The sequence below is a fragment of the Cibotium barometz genome, chromosome 35 (genome assembly GCF_041138505.1).
Source record: "Cibotium barometz isolate CiBa-2024 chromosome 35, ASM4113850v1, whole genome shotgun sequence".
NCBI lineage: Eukaryota > Viridiplantae > Streptophyta > Polypodiopsida > Cyatheales > Cibotiaceae > Cibotium > Cibotium barometz.
The window spans coordinates 22919393-22931821 of record NC_141080.1 but is presented as its reverse complement, the minus strand read 5'-3'; positions in this window follow the sequence as shown (position 1 = coordinate 22931821).

Sequence of the window (12429 nt, the reverse complement as noted above, 5' to 3'; positions counted from 1 at the left end):
AAATTTTGACAAGTGGGCAGATACAACTAGCGGGTCCTAATGTGGACCTATGGCGACCATTCAAGTTAATCTCAGGGAGATTATATCGTCAGGGTAATGATGGAGTGTTGCGGCTCATACCTAACCCTGACCAATATGAGGAGATCTTGGAATGGGCACATGCAGGTATCGATGGAATCCATGCATCAGCTACTACTTGTGTGCGACGTATATCTCAGGATGGGCAATGGTGGCCTACCATGCATGCGGATGCTGAAAAATTTGTTCGTAACTATGCTTCATGTCAAATTCAATAGCCAATTCATAATGTCACATTATTCCAAATTTCAACTACACCAAGTTGGAGTAAGCATATTGTGGACTACCTTCAGCATGGTCATACTGATCAAAAAATTCCTAAACATCGAAAGTGTGCTATTAAAGTTGAAGCGGCAAACTATATGCTGATAGAGGGCCAACTCTACAGGAGGGGCAAGGATGGCAACTTACGCATGTGTGTATGTGAAGCTGACTACTTGAAAATCTTGACTCATGCACATGCAGGTGTTGGGAGTGGACACTTTTCGGGCAATACCACAGCTAAGTTGATTAGGTGGTCTGGGCTTTGGTGGCCAACCTTACAAATGGATGCCGAAGAATATGTGAAATGTTGTGACGATTGTCAAAGGACCAAACCTCCCATCACAAAGGACAATATGCCATTGCGGCCTATGTTAAGCACACGTGCTTTTGCAAAATGGGGTATTGATTTTGTCGGTCCCATTAAACCTCCAGCTTGTCACACGCATGCCGAATATATTATAGTCGCAACTGACTATTTGACCAAATGGATAGAGGCAAAGGCTACAGTCAAAAATGATGCCAGAACCACAGCCAAGTTCTTGTATGAGTACGTGTTTACACGCTATGGATTACCCATTGAAATCGTTAGTAATCAAGGTGTGCACTTTGTGAATGAGGTCATAGAGTTTTTGCTTCAAGAATTTATGGTAATTCACAAGCGTTCTGCACCCTATCATCCCCAGACCAATGGACAAGCTGAGAGTACTAACAAGATTCTCTGCACAGCACTCACAAAGATTGTTAAGGGACATAGGACTGATTGGGAGAAAAAGTTGCACTTAGTTCTTTGGGCGTATAGGACAGCCTATAAAACATCTGTGGGCACAACCCCATTTGAGCTTGCTTTTGGGCTAGATGCAATTCTTCCTATTGAATTTCTTGTACCTACTCTACAAGTTGCTAAACAATTGGATTGGACTGGTCTTGAACTTTCACAACGCATTGATGAATTGGAAAAGCTTGATGAGACCCGCTTATTGGCGGTAATGGGGATGTATGCTGAGAAGAGGAGACAAAAGCAATGGTATGATAGAAATGTAACAGCTGGCCGATTCAAAAAAGGGGACCTTGTGCTCTTGTACACACTTAAGAAGCATAAGAGAAAGCTCAAGAAACGTGGCCTAGGACCGTTTGTGATTAATGAGCTTACTCCAAGTGGTGCAGTGCATTTAGAGACACTAGATGGTGAGCAAATGCCTAACTTCATTAATGGAAGTCGTCTCAAGAAATCCAATGAACCATTAACTAAAGCCATGCTTCAACAAATGCATGCTGCACAAACACAGAAAGAAGCACTTGACCTACTTAAACGTCAGGCTCAAGAAGAGGCTAAAGCTAGAGTTGCAAAAGCCAAGGAGCGTCGCAAGGCTTCTATGTTGGCCCTACAGTTGGCTACTGATGAACCATATGTCGATCCTTTCAATATTCAAGTGTGCCTTCATCTTCATGAGACTACCTACTTTGTCTCTTCCTTAATTGACTCTGGTGCAGATTATAATGTTCTCTCGTTTGACACATGGATAGCCTTGGGACAACCAACACTTGCGCACATTCCTGTTGACTTACGAAGTTTCTCAAGTGAAGATAACCCTATAGAGGGAAAATGTGTCATTATGATGTCCATTCAGGATCACCAGATGTTAGTGCCCTTTTATGTGGCAAGTAAGTCCAAGGCAGTGGTAGAGGCTGTTCTCGGTCGATCATGGTTAAGTGCTACCAATTGTTCATTAGATTGGAAGAATAGACAATACAAGTTGCAAATTGATTCTGATTGCATCTTGGGATCTGCTACTCCACGAGCTTTATCATGTCAAAAGGGTGGTGTTTCTACCCTACACAACCCACTTTCAAAATCTGATCTTGAAGCTCCAACACAAATGATGTGGATAATTGATGAGTACTCAAGTGAGGGCCGTGGCTGGCATGTTCCAACTACTTTAGTCACTGCTCAAAGAAGGCCAGGCAAGAAGGAATTATCAATTTGGCTACCCAAAGATGCGTACAAACTTGTGCCATCTAGCTTAGTTGCCAAGCCTCCTAAAAAGCACATCTTTTCCAAGCCTAAACCTCAGATTGTTACTCGTTGGGTACCAAAGCATGTTCTTAAAGCACAAGGCTATTATGAGGGGGCAACAACAATTTGGCTTCCTAAATGCCATGGTTTGCTAGGGGTAAAAGAGTGTATCAATAAGATTCCAAAAGCCACCCTCAGTTTTCCATATCAGTGGGTGCAAAAGAAATCAACACAACCTCCTCAAGATAGGATAGGTGGTTGTGATAGCACCTACAAATCTTCTTGTGTTGACCTTCCCAAAACAAGTATTGAATCACCAGTTGTCCCAATTTCTCCTTGTTACACAATTCCACAATCAACTTGTGTACCTAAGACAAGTCCAAATGAGTCTCCTTTGAGCATAGATTCTAGCACTCCAATGCCTAAATCCTCTTATCTTGCTCAAATTCCTCGACAATTGCTAACATTCCCACCTCTTAAGAAGGACATACCCAAAACCAAAGATAAGGCATTAACACTACAATTGAAGCTCTTTGGTAGATCAATGTTTGAATAGTGTGGTTCCTTATGCCTTTAGAGGATTATTTTCTTTTTGAGATGATCTTGTCTATAATGTTTTTGATTGGGATTTTAATGATGGATGAGTGTTTCTTAATTTCATTGTTCTACGTCCAGATAACTCCTGATGGATATTTGGCGAGATACATGTCCACCATGCATTGACCCTGATAGTACTCGACATGAACATCGCGGGGGTTATAGTGCTCCTCCTTTTCAAACTCATTCTAGGTACTTCTATGCTTCCTTAGGTGAAAATTGTTGTGGGCATCACTTTGTCACATTATTCTATCAACAGCATCACCCATTTCCACATTGTCAAGAGTGTGCGCACGACTCGTATTAGGAGAAGCTTCACACATTTGTTGGATATGCCGCTCTTACTCTAGACGATATGGCACGGGCTTAATGAAACAAATTGTGGAAATTACACCCCAACGCCATAATCTTCTTAATGTGAGAATACCAGAGAGAGGACCAAATCAACGTAGATTACCTGAGGAGGTTCAAGCACAACAATGGAGGGATACCTGCTTAAATGACTTGCAACCACCTATCTTGCAAGTCCTCCTTCCCCAAGCCTCAACATGTCAATTTTGGATCAATATGAGTACTTATATTGCGCAGTTCCAAAATTGAAATTGTCTGCTTAACCTTCCCATAGAGCCAATGCCATATTTTAGCGAGGAAGCACTCCTTCCTCTACCACCTTCTCCAGAGGTCGGTTTTTGTGAAGGGTTGTCCCTGCATCCTGAAGAAATTGATACCATCTTTCTAGCAGATGTGGACACGGATCCACCACCAGCGCAAGGGTAAGCTCAGCGACTCCACAATAAGATCGACAAGCCAAGGCACTTTTCTCCCACTGGGTTTTTTTCCCCTCAGCTATATTCGGTGATTGGCACCAATAACAAATTTTATTCCTTTCTTTTCTTTTCTTATTTGTTAATAAACATTTTGCAGAGATCTCAGCTAAACAAGAGCATACAAACACGCCCCAACAGTCCACCTACTGTGCACACAAATTAGGAAGGGGGGAGACATGCAACGCCTACAAAGACCAAAGAGAAGCAATCTGCACAACATCAGCAATGCATCAATGCAAACGAACAACATCAACGAGCACTACAATAGGTGTATTCAAATCATTCTTTTGTTCTTTATGTGCTTTTATCTTTTGGATACATTGTTTGCATGTTCACACACAGTTGGTTGGTTTAAGTTTTAGATTAGTTGTTAAAATGTGGTGAGTAATTTCTAGATTCTTAGAGGACTTAGTAGATGGTAATTCTATTTGAAGACAGTGTAGGATATATACCAACGGAGTATGCCAAGTTCTTATGCTCTCAAGGTATATTAGTTATCCCTAATGGTAGCTACCTCTTAGGTATGAGCTAGGTGCTAGGATTAATAAAAAATTTATGAAAATATACCCTTAAAAAAATATATACAAGTGAATCGAGACATGACGTGTCTACAGCTATGTGGAATGCTTGGTAGGACCTGGGGTTGTCTTAGCACCTTGGGGCCGATGCCTTGGTTTCCATGGGGTGAACACTAACGTCTAAAAGCTTCAGAAAAAGACCTTCAAGGACTTTATCGCCTTGATAGATGTTGGTAGGTCTCTGAGGTACATTATGGGCCCTCGAGACTGATGCCCTCATCTTCATGGGATACCCCTTATGACAAAAAGAAAGAAAAGGGTCTATCACCTTTGAGATACTTAGTGGCCTTTAGATTCTCTTGGCGGAGGTCTCTTGGCCATTGCTTGGGTCTCATTGGGATGGAACCTTAATCTTTATCATCCTCTATACACACATCAAAAAGTTTTTTTTTTTTTAAACAAACAAAAAAACAAAAAGAGGTCCAATCACCATTGCTCATAGTTAGGAGTAGGTTTGCCACTTAGGAATAACATAAATACTTATAGGACATTGAGACTGCGGTCATAACCTGTGGTGTGCAAGCACACTTGCCTTTGCATAGCACTATCTACCACTTAGTCTCACTTTGACTAGTCTTTACTCACCTATTTTAGTACTCTTTAAAACTCTAATCAGCCTTTCACTTGTATGCTCACGTGTGAAATTGTCATTGCTGGTTTTTGTCTTTCCTTTTATTTTCTTTTTTTTCAATAAAAGGGCTTTACTTGTATCCATTGTTTTTTGCAGCTCTTGCTTCTACCGCGCTCGAGGACGTGCGCAAAATAGGAAGGGGGGAGTGTTGCGTGACGAGTGAAGATCAATGCAAGGATGCAACAAAAAGATACTTAGGACTCTTGTAAAAAGTTCCAAGTTGTAGATGAGTGTGGGAGTAGGTTTGACAATAATCCCACATGGAAACTTTTGGGAGTTTTAGAGTTTTTGTATAAAAAGTGGCTCATTTGAGAGCTTATGGACACATTGGGCAAACTCATGTTTGAGCTCTCTTGAGACTAGCTCTCCCTCTTTTCCCATAGAGGTGCAAGCTCTTCTCTCTCCCCATCTACATTGTTGTAAGTTCCATTTTTTTGTTAATTCAATGCAATGAGTTGATATTTGTCTCTCTTCTCATATCAATTCTCTAGTGTGCATGTTTCTTATTGATAGCTTCAAGGTTTGTGTGCATGCTAGGAAAATGAGTATTTGAGAATGAAGAATGCTTTGATCTTGTGTATGCAATAGCTAAGCTTTCTTCTTGTTTGGATGCATGGATGAGTGGAATGTGGAGTTGAGTGAGCAATAGCAAGATTGAGCTTATGTGTGTGTTAAGTCTATGTCAATGGTAGTAGTATTCTTAGCATTCTCTCCATCAAATGGATAAGCTTTTGTGCACCGGTACGGGTTGAATCCCTAGCTCGGAAAGGGATGCAAATCCCATTGGATTGAGCTACGTGTGGATCATACTACTCTTGCTACAAGTGAGAGAGTTTTTCGTCTCTCCAAGGTCAACACACACATGGCCAGGTTGTTTAAACATTACGATGGTTTTAACCCTAGACTTAAGACAATCATATTCCAAGGTTAACTAAAGACTGCATGCATTCTCAAGAATATATCCAATAAGGTTAAATTCATTAATGATTCACACTAACACGTCATTCAACTTCAAAAACTAAGTAGGCTTTGACAAGTTCCATGTGGTCATGCATTATAGTTCATGCAATTAATTGAACAGTAAAAATGAAAGAGAGTGGGTATGGAAGAATTACACCTGTATTTTGGAGATCTCCTTGATTCGATGAGAAAAATGCCTGCAATTTGATGAGATATTTATGTATGAGCGTTGCGGCTATCTCAGGACTTGAAAGCGAACCCACCTCAAACTTTTCCACCTATACAACCAACTAACAAGCACTATACCTCGAGAGGCACATCAGTGTGAAAATTAAAGACTCGTTTAAGGAATCCAAACTAGAAAAAACTTGAAAACACTAACCTACCTACCACTACTGAGGATACGGTAAGAGGATGTTGTAGAGTCCTGGCTCTAGCCCTAAGGCTAAGCCTCTATCCGCATCATCCAAATAAATAAATTCAACCTCAGTAGTGCCATGAGTTTCATCCATCCATTCATCATTGTCTGATATTTCCTTTTCATTTTCCCATCCACATAAACTCATCAAAAATGTAACCATGCGAGGATAGTCATCTTGTGGAAAAGAAAAGCATTGGGCTATCGGGGATATATCCTCTACAGAGTAGAGGTCAATCATGGTCAATAGGCAAATTAGCCATTTTAATTCCTCAATATTTTTCTCACTGGCTAGTACATCTATATGATCCCATTCAGTTTCAATTACAGGAGGATAGCATATATGAAATATCTGAGAAAGGTACAGATGATACCTCTCATCAAAGGTGGGAGTGGATGAAGTGATAATGATCGTGCATCTGCCATATCTGCAAACACAGATATAGCATTAGTAGGTTTATGACAGGTCAATCTAGTTCCTGATTGTATACGGATATTTCTTCTCTTTTTGTGCTCTTGCTCTTTTTAGTACTATTTTTTATTTTTCTTTTCTTTTCTTCTTTTTTTTATTATGTATGAAGCTATATATATACATCCCCTTGAATTTGGCAATTACATGGTCAGGGGAGAAGGTTAGGGAGGAAGCATTAGAATGTCGAGCGTGAGTACATGCTCCCCCTTTCCTTGGGTAGATCATATTTTTTGCAATGATGTTGCAACCTCTTGGAACTAATTATAGTTGGTGGGTGGGGGTAATTCCAGAATGACCTTGATTTTACTCTCGTCAGTGGAAATCCTATTTTTGGACACTATATGCCCTAAGATAACTCCGTGTTTAACCCAAAATTGGCATTTGAAAGGATTCAATGAGATGCGATATAATCTACACCTTTCAAATATTTTTCGTAAACACATCAAGTGCTCGTCCCAAGAGGAATGAACACAAAGATCATCTAAGAAAGCTTCACAGAAGTCCCTTAGATATTCCTTAAAGGCCATGTTTATCAATCGTTGGAATGTTGCAGGTGCATTGGTCAAGCCAAAAGCCATGACGCGAAAGGCAAACACTCCAAACTCCATGATAAATGCTGTTTTAGCTTGGTCCTCGACTGCAATTGTGATCTGATTGTAACCCGAGTACCCATCTAAAAAGCTATATGCCTCCTTGCCTGCCACTCTTTCAAGCACATGTTCAGAATATGGCAAGGGGTAATGATCCCTTCTAGTGGCTACATTAACCTTATTGAGATCAATGCACACTCTGAGTTTCCCATTCTTCTTTGGTACTACGATGACTATCGGAGAAACCCATTCTGAGTGCTCAATAGGGTATATGAATCCACATTTTACAAGCTTTTCAATTTCCTCTTGTACAATCTTTGCGTACTTAGGATTCATTGGGTAGGGACGTTGCTGGACTGGTTTAGGAGTGCTAATCATTGGAATCGTGTGTTGCACCACAGAGGGTGGAACACCCTTCATATCATGATATGTCCAGGCAAATATGTCCTTGAATTCCTTAAGAAGCTTCGTAAGTACAACTTCTTCCGCCTTGGTGAGGTCTTGAGCAATAAAAACTGGTTTAGACTCCTCACCCGGATCTGCTAAGTCTATCTCCTTACCTACCGCAAGGCCATCGTAGACACCGTTACTCCCATTGGTAGGCGTTTGTTGGGCTTTTGTGTAGACCACTTTACGTTCCCCTATGGTGAATGATTTGAAATGCTCAAGTGCGGGGTGTAAGTCTACTATTGATTCTTGTTGTTCCAGGCTTTTTTCTTTCAATTCCGCCTCCTTTTGTTGCTGAGCTAACTCTTGGTTTTGCCTCCTTCTTGCAATACGACTTAGTTTCGGCTTCTCTTCGATTTCTAATTGGGCGACGTCATGAGGTTGCGTAATACACCACATGACACTTTGGAGGTATTGTCCCCAATTATCCGCTAACTTCCGATGAGCGTCAATAGCTCCTACATAACTAAGCCATTCATACTCAGAGTTACATTGGTCAAAGTCTTCGCTACTGTCAGTTGAGTTTGCCACTTTCATCAGGAGTCAAGTGCATAACACCTATCATGTTTATTGGCACTAACGGTGGCATATCTTTCCCCTCAGGTGTTACCCAACTTGTGCCTCTATTTCCCCATGTGTCTATGGTTGCCGCTAGGTGTACCCAATCCACATTATCCGACTCAGTCATACCCGGTAGGACATCCATATAAGGAGAATCTTTCCCATCATCAGTCTCTTTTTTACATGTATAGCAATACCTTAATGGGGCGGAGTGAATAGTAGTATCCGATCGATTATCGATGATAACCTTGCTTCCTAAGGGATGTGCACGACCATTCTCAAGATCAACTCGAATGACAGAGTCCTGGAATTGTAGGTAGACATGGTTTTTCGACCAATCATGCACCATTTGTGCTTCCCTCATGAAAGGACGTCCTAAGATCATTTGATATGACATAGGATGCTTGGAGAAATCCATTACAATGAAGGTATGTCTTACCTTGTACCCCAAAACCTTGATCTTAAGGTCCCTTAACATTCCAATAGGTTTAGCAATAGTTTCGTTTGCCATCTTAACCACTATGTTTGTGACTTTGAGGTGAGGTCTCCCCATAGATTCCCAACAGTTTTTAGTCACAATGCTCACGCCAGCACCACCATCAAGGATTCCCTTTAGAGTTAATCCCTTGGTAGTAATGGGGAGGGTCGCATTAGATTCGTCACCTTCAAAGTACTGTCCCAACTTATTAAACAGGTATTTCAACGACCGAGTCTTCATCTAGGTTGGGTTGTAGATCCCAATGTCCCCCTTCATCTTGAAGCGTGTCGGGTCTATCCATATTTGCAAATTGTGGTAGCCCCGCCTTTAGTTCTCCATTGAGAAATGCCCCAAGAGCTAAGAATAGCTCAGGGTCTCTGTATAATTTGGATATGATCGTGGTTCTGATTTTAGAGGACATGAAATCCATTAGCTTAGACACATTCAACGGTACTTTTCGAGACATCGCCCCTTGACTAGGGACTGCTGGTGAAGATGGAATCACTTCCTCTTTGATAGGGTCAGGCATTCCCTCACTAAATATTCTTTCAAGCAAAAAGGGTGTTTGCCCACTTCCTGATGTCCTATCCTCACTTTCTTCCCGAATGATACTAGGTATAGCTAACGGTTTATGGTTCCTGTGAGGCTGAACTTGCGTAGGAAACACTGTGTCTGGAATTTTGATTTTTCTCGGGTTTGGCTCTAGCTCTCTTTGTGTTTCTTCCACCAAACCCCTTAAGTGTTGCACTTGTTCAATCTCCTCAACTGGGTTTGGGTAAGTTCCAATCTTTTTCTTGAGGGTTTTTGGCCCACGTGGCTTGTCTTGGGGAGTCTCAATCAGTTTGGGTGGTCGAGAGGGCATTAACTGACTTGGTTGTGGGGTCGAGGAAGTTTCCTTCTGTTTTCCCTTATTTATGTACTCGCTTGATTCTCCTTCGTTGAGCTCCCGAGTGGGGTCCTCCCTTAAGGTAGTGGCTTTGGTCCCCATGGTTTCTATTGAATCGGAATCATCTTCAAGATCATTCATATACACGGGGTCGTCTCCTATCCCTATGTTAGTCTTTGAACTAGGCTTGGAGCTCGTGGCATTAAGTGATCTCTTCCGCCGCATTTTCTTTTTCTTTGCTCGAGCAATTGATGCAGTATCCCTCTCTTCGAGAATGTAGTTTTGATTTTGAAGCATTGACCGTGTAACTACATTCGTGGGTACGACAGGTATGGTTCCTCGTGCCTGGTTGGTGACCTCAACCAAATTCAATGGCGTAATCTTGGGTGCATTAGGATTATGTGGACATTGAGCAATCAAATGATCTATGCCACAACGATTACATGTAAGTACCGGCATTCCTGATGTGCTCCCTTGATTTGGTTACATCTGAGTAGCGATCTTCTATAGCCTATTAGGGCTCTCCGCTACACGATGCGGTCCACCACACTCGTAGCATTGAAGAGGTGGTCTCCTCGCCAAGGTATTAAGGTTTTGCCCTCTTGTGGCGAGAGCAGCCGCTTGATATACAAGCTTGACTTGCCCGAAATGATTCTCCATGTAGTACTAGGGAGTCATTTCAAACGTATCAATCCCATATGGAGTAGTGGGATCTATCTCCTCTTCATAATCCCCACATGCACTATGTGACTCACAACCCATCTGGTTTATTGGGGTAATCCTTGGATGTGGAGGTTGTGGTCCTAGCACTGGCGGTGGTAACGGCACAGACTGGACTACATTCGGATTTCTTGGAACTATGTGCTGTGAACGGTTGCTTGACAGGTTGTGCAGGCATTAGCGCGGGTACTTGAGGTGTGTTTGACCAGGCTAGTGGTGCCTGATTTGCCAACATTCGCTTAAGTACTAGGCAATCCTTAGATTGATGGCCGTACTTACCACATGCATTGCAATTCCCATTGAATTTGACTCTAAATGTGGGACATTCACTCGTGCTATGTGGTCCTAAGCACACTGAACACCATTGTTGCTCTCTCCTTGGGTACATATGGCTATTCTGAGGAGCTGGATTACCCCTAAAGTATTCTTGGAGAGCCTTAGTAAGGTCAGTTCACAGACATTTCAGATATCTTGGGCTCCTTGGCAATAGGTTTCACCGTCATTGGCTCGTGCCCAGATACTTGCGAACTAACGGATTTTGTCTCCGAAGACACCTTTTTACCTGCAATCATCAAGTTGTCTTCTAATTGGATTGCATTGGCAGTGACTGCTTTCCCACGTTGTAAGACCTCTAATGACTAGGCCATTGTATATGTCCTCGTGGTGCAATCCTCGGATGAATCTATCGAGCAATTGGTTATTATTAAAGCGCTCATTGGGAGTGTAGCGAGAATTTAGATGCTTCAATCGACTTATAAAGTCTCTCACTGACTCCCCTTCCTCGTGTTCAGCTTTTTGGAGTTGAGATGCTACTCCCCAAAGCACACCCTCACGTATGTATTCTTTCAAGAACAATCTCTTGAGAGTGGGGTAGTGAGTGCGCTCTTCAACCCTTAAGGTTTGATACCAATCTCCGGCCTTCCCACTCAAGGTTAAGCCTAAGGCTTTACACTTATGGAGCTCATTGTGCTCTTCCAAGGAATCACACACGTGCTCAAAGACTTCAATGTGCTTCCTAACATCCTCGTTACCACTGAAGTTTTGAGTGAGCTTAGCCACTTGTACTGCCTTGCATCTAGGTTCTCTCTCAGGCATGACCCGCATGTTTTCCGCAATAGATTGTTTGATCGTCTGAGCAAACGCTGTGAGATCACCTAGGTGAGCAGGCATAGGTGGTGGAGGCACTTCTAGGATAGCCTGGCTGATAGGAGTTGGTGTTGGTCTGGGTATATTGGCAAATGACGTAGGATATGATATGTGACTAGGCCTAGCTCCTCTTGGATAAGGGTTGTGATAAGGCGGTCGTGGAGCATACGCCATTGGCACACTAAGAGGCGTAGGAGCTACATGAGCATAAGTAGGCTTTTTCAGAATTTCAGAGTGATGGGTGAAAAACAGACAAGAAAGCATGTGAAGTGCCTAAGGTCAGATAGAGGGGGGAGAGTACTTCTCCAATGAGTTCTCTAAATTATTGCAAAAGAATGGCATTCAAAGACAATTTACATGTAGATACACTCTGTAGCAAAATGGAGTTGCTTGAGCAAAAAAACAAGCACATTGCACAGATAGAAATGAGTATTGATGGAAGAGAAGAATACATTGCATAGCTATTGGGATAAGGTTGTGTCAACATCAGTTTATATCATGAACATGAATCCTACTCCAACCATACATGATGTAACTCTAGAGGAGAAGTTTACTTGGCAAGAGACCTGATTTGTCTCACTTGAAAGTTTTGGGATGTATTGCATATGTGCATGTGCAAGATGAGTTGCATATTAAGCTGGATCCAAAGGTAGAAAAACGTGTGTTTATTGAGTATTCCCTTGAGCAAAAGAGATACAGATGCTATAATCCTACTACACGTGAATGTTGTATTTGAAGAGATGAGTAGCTGGTATGCTACTG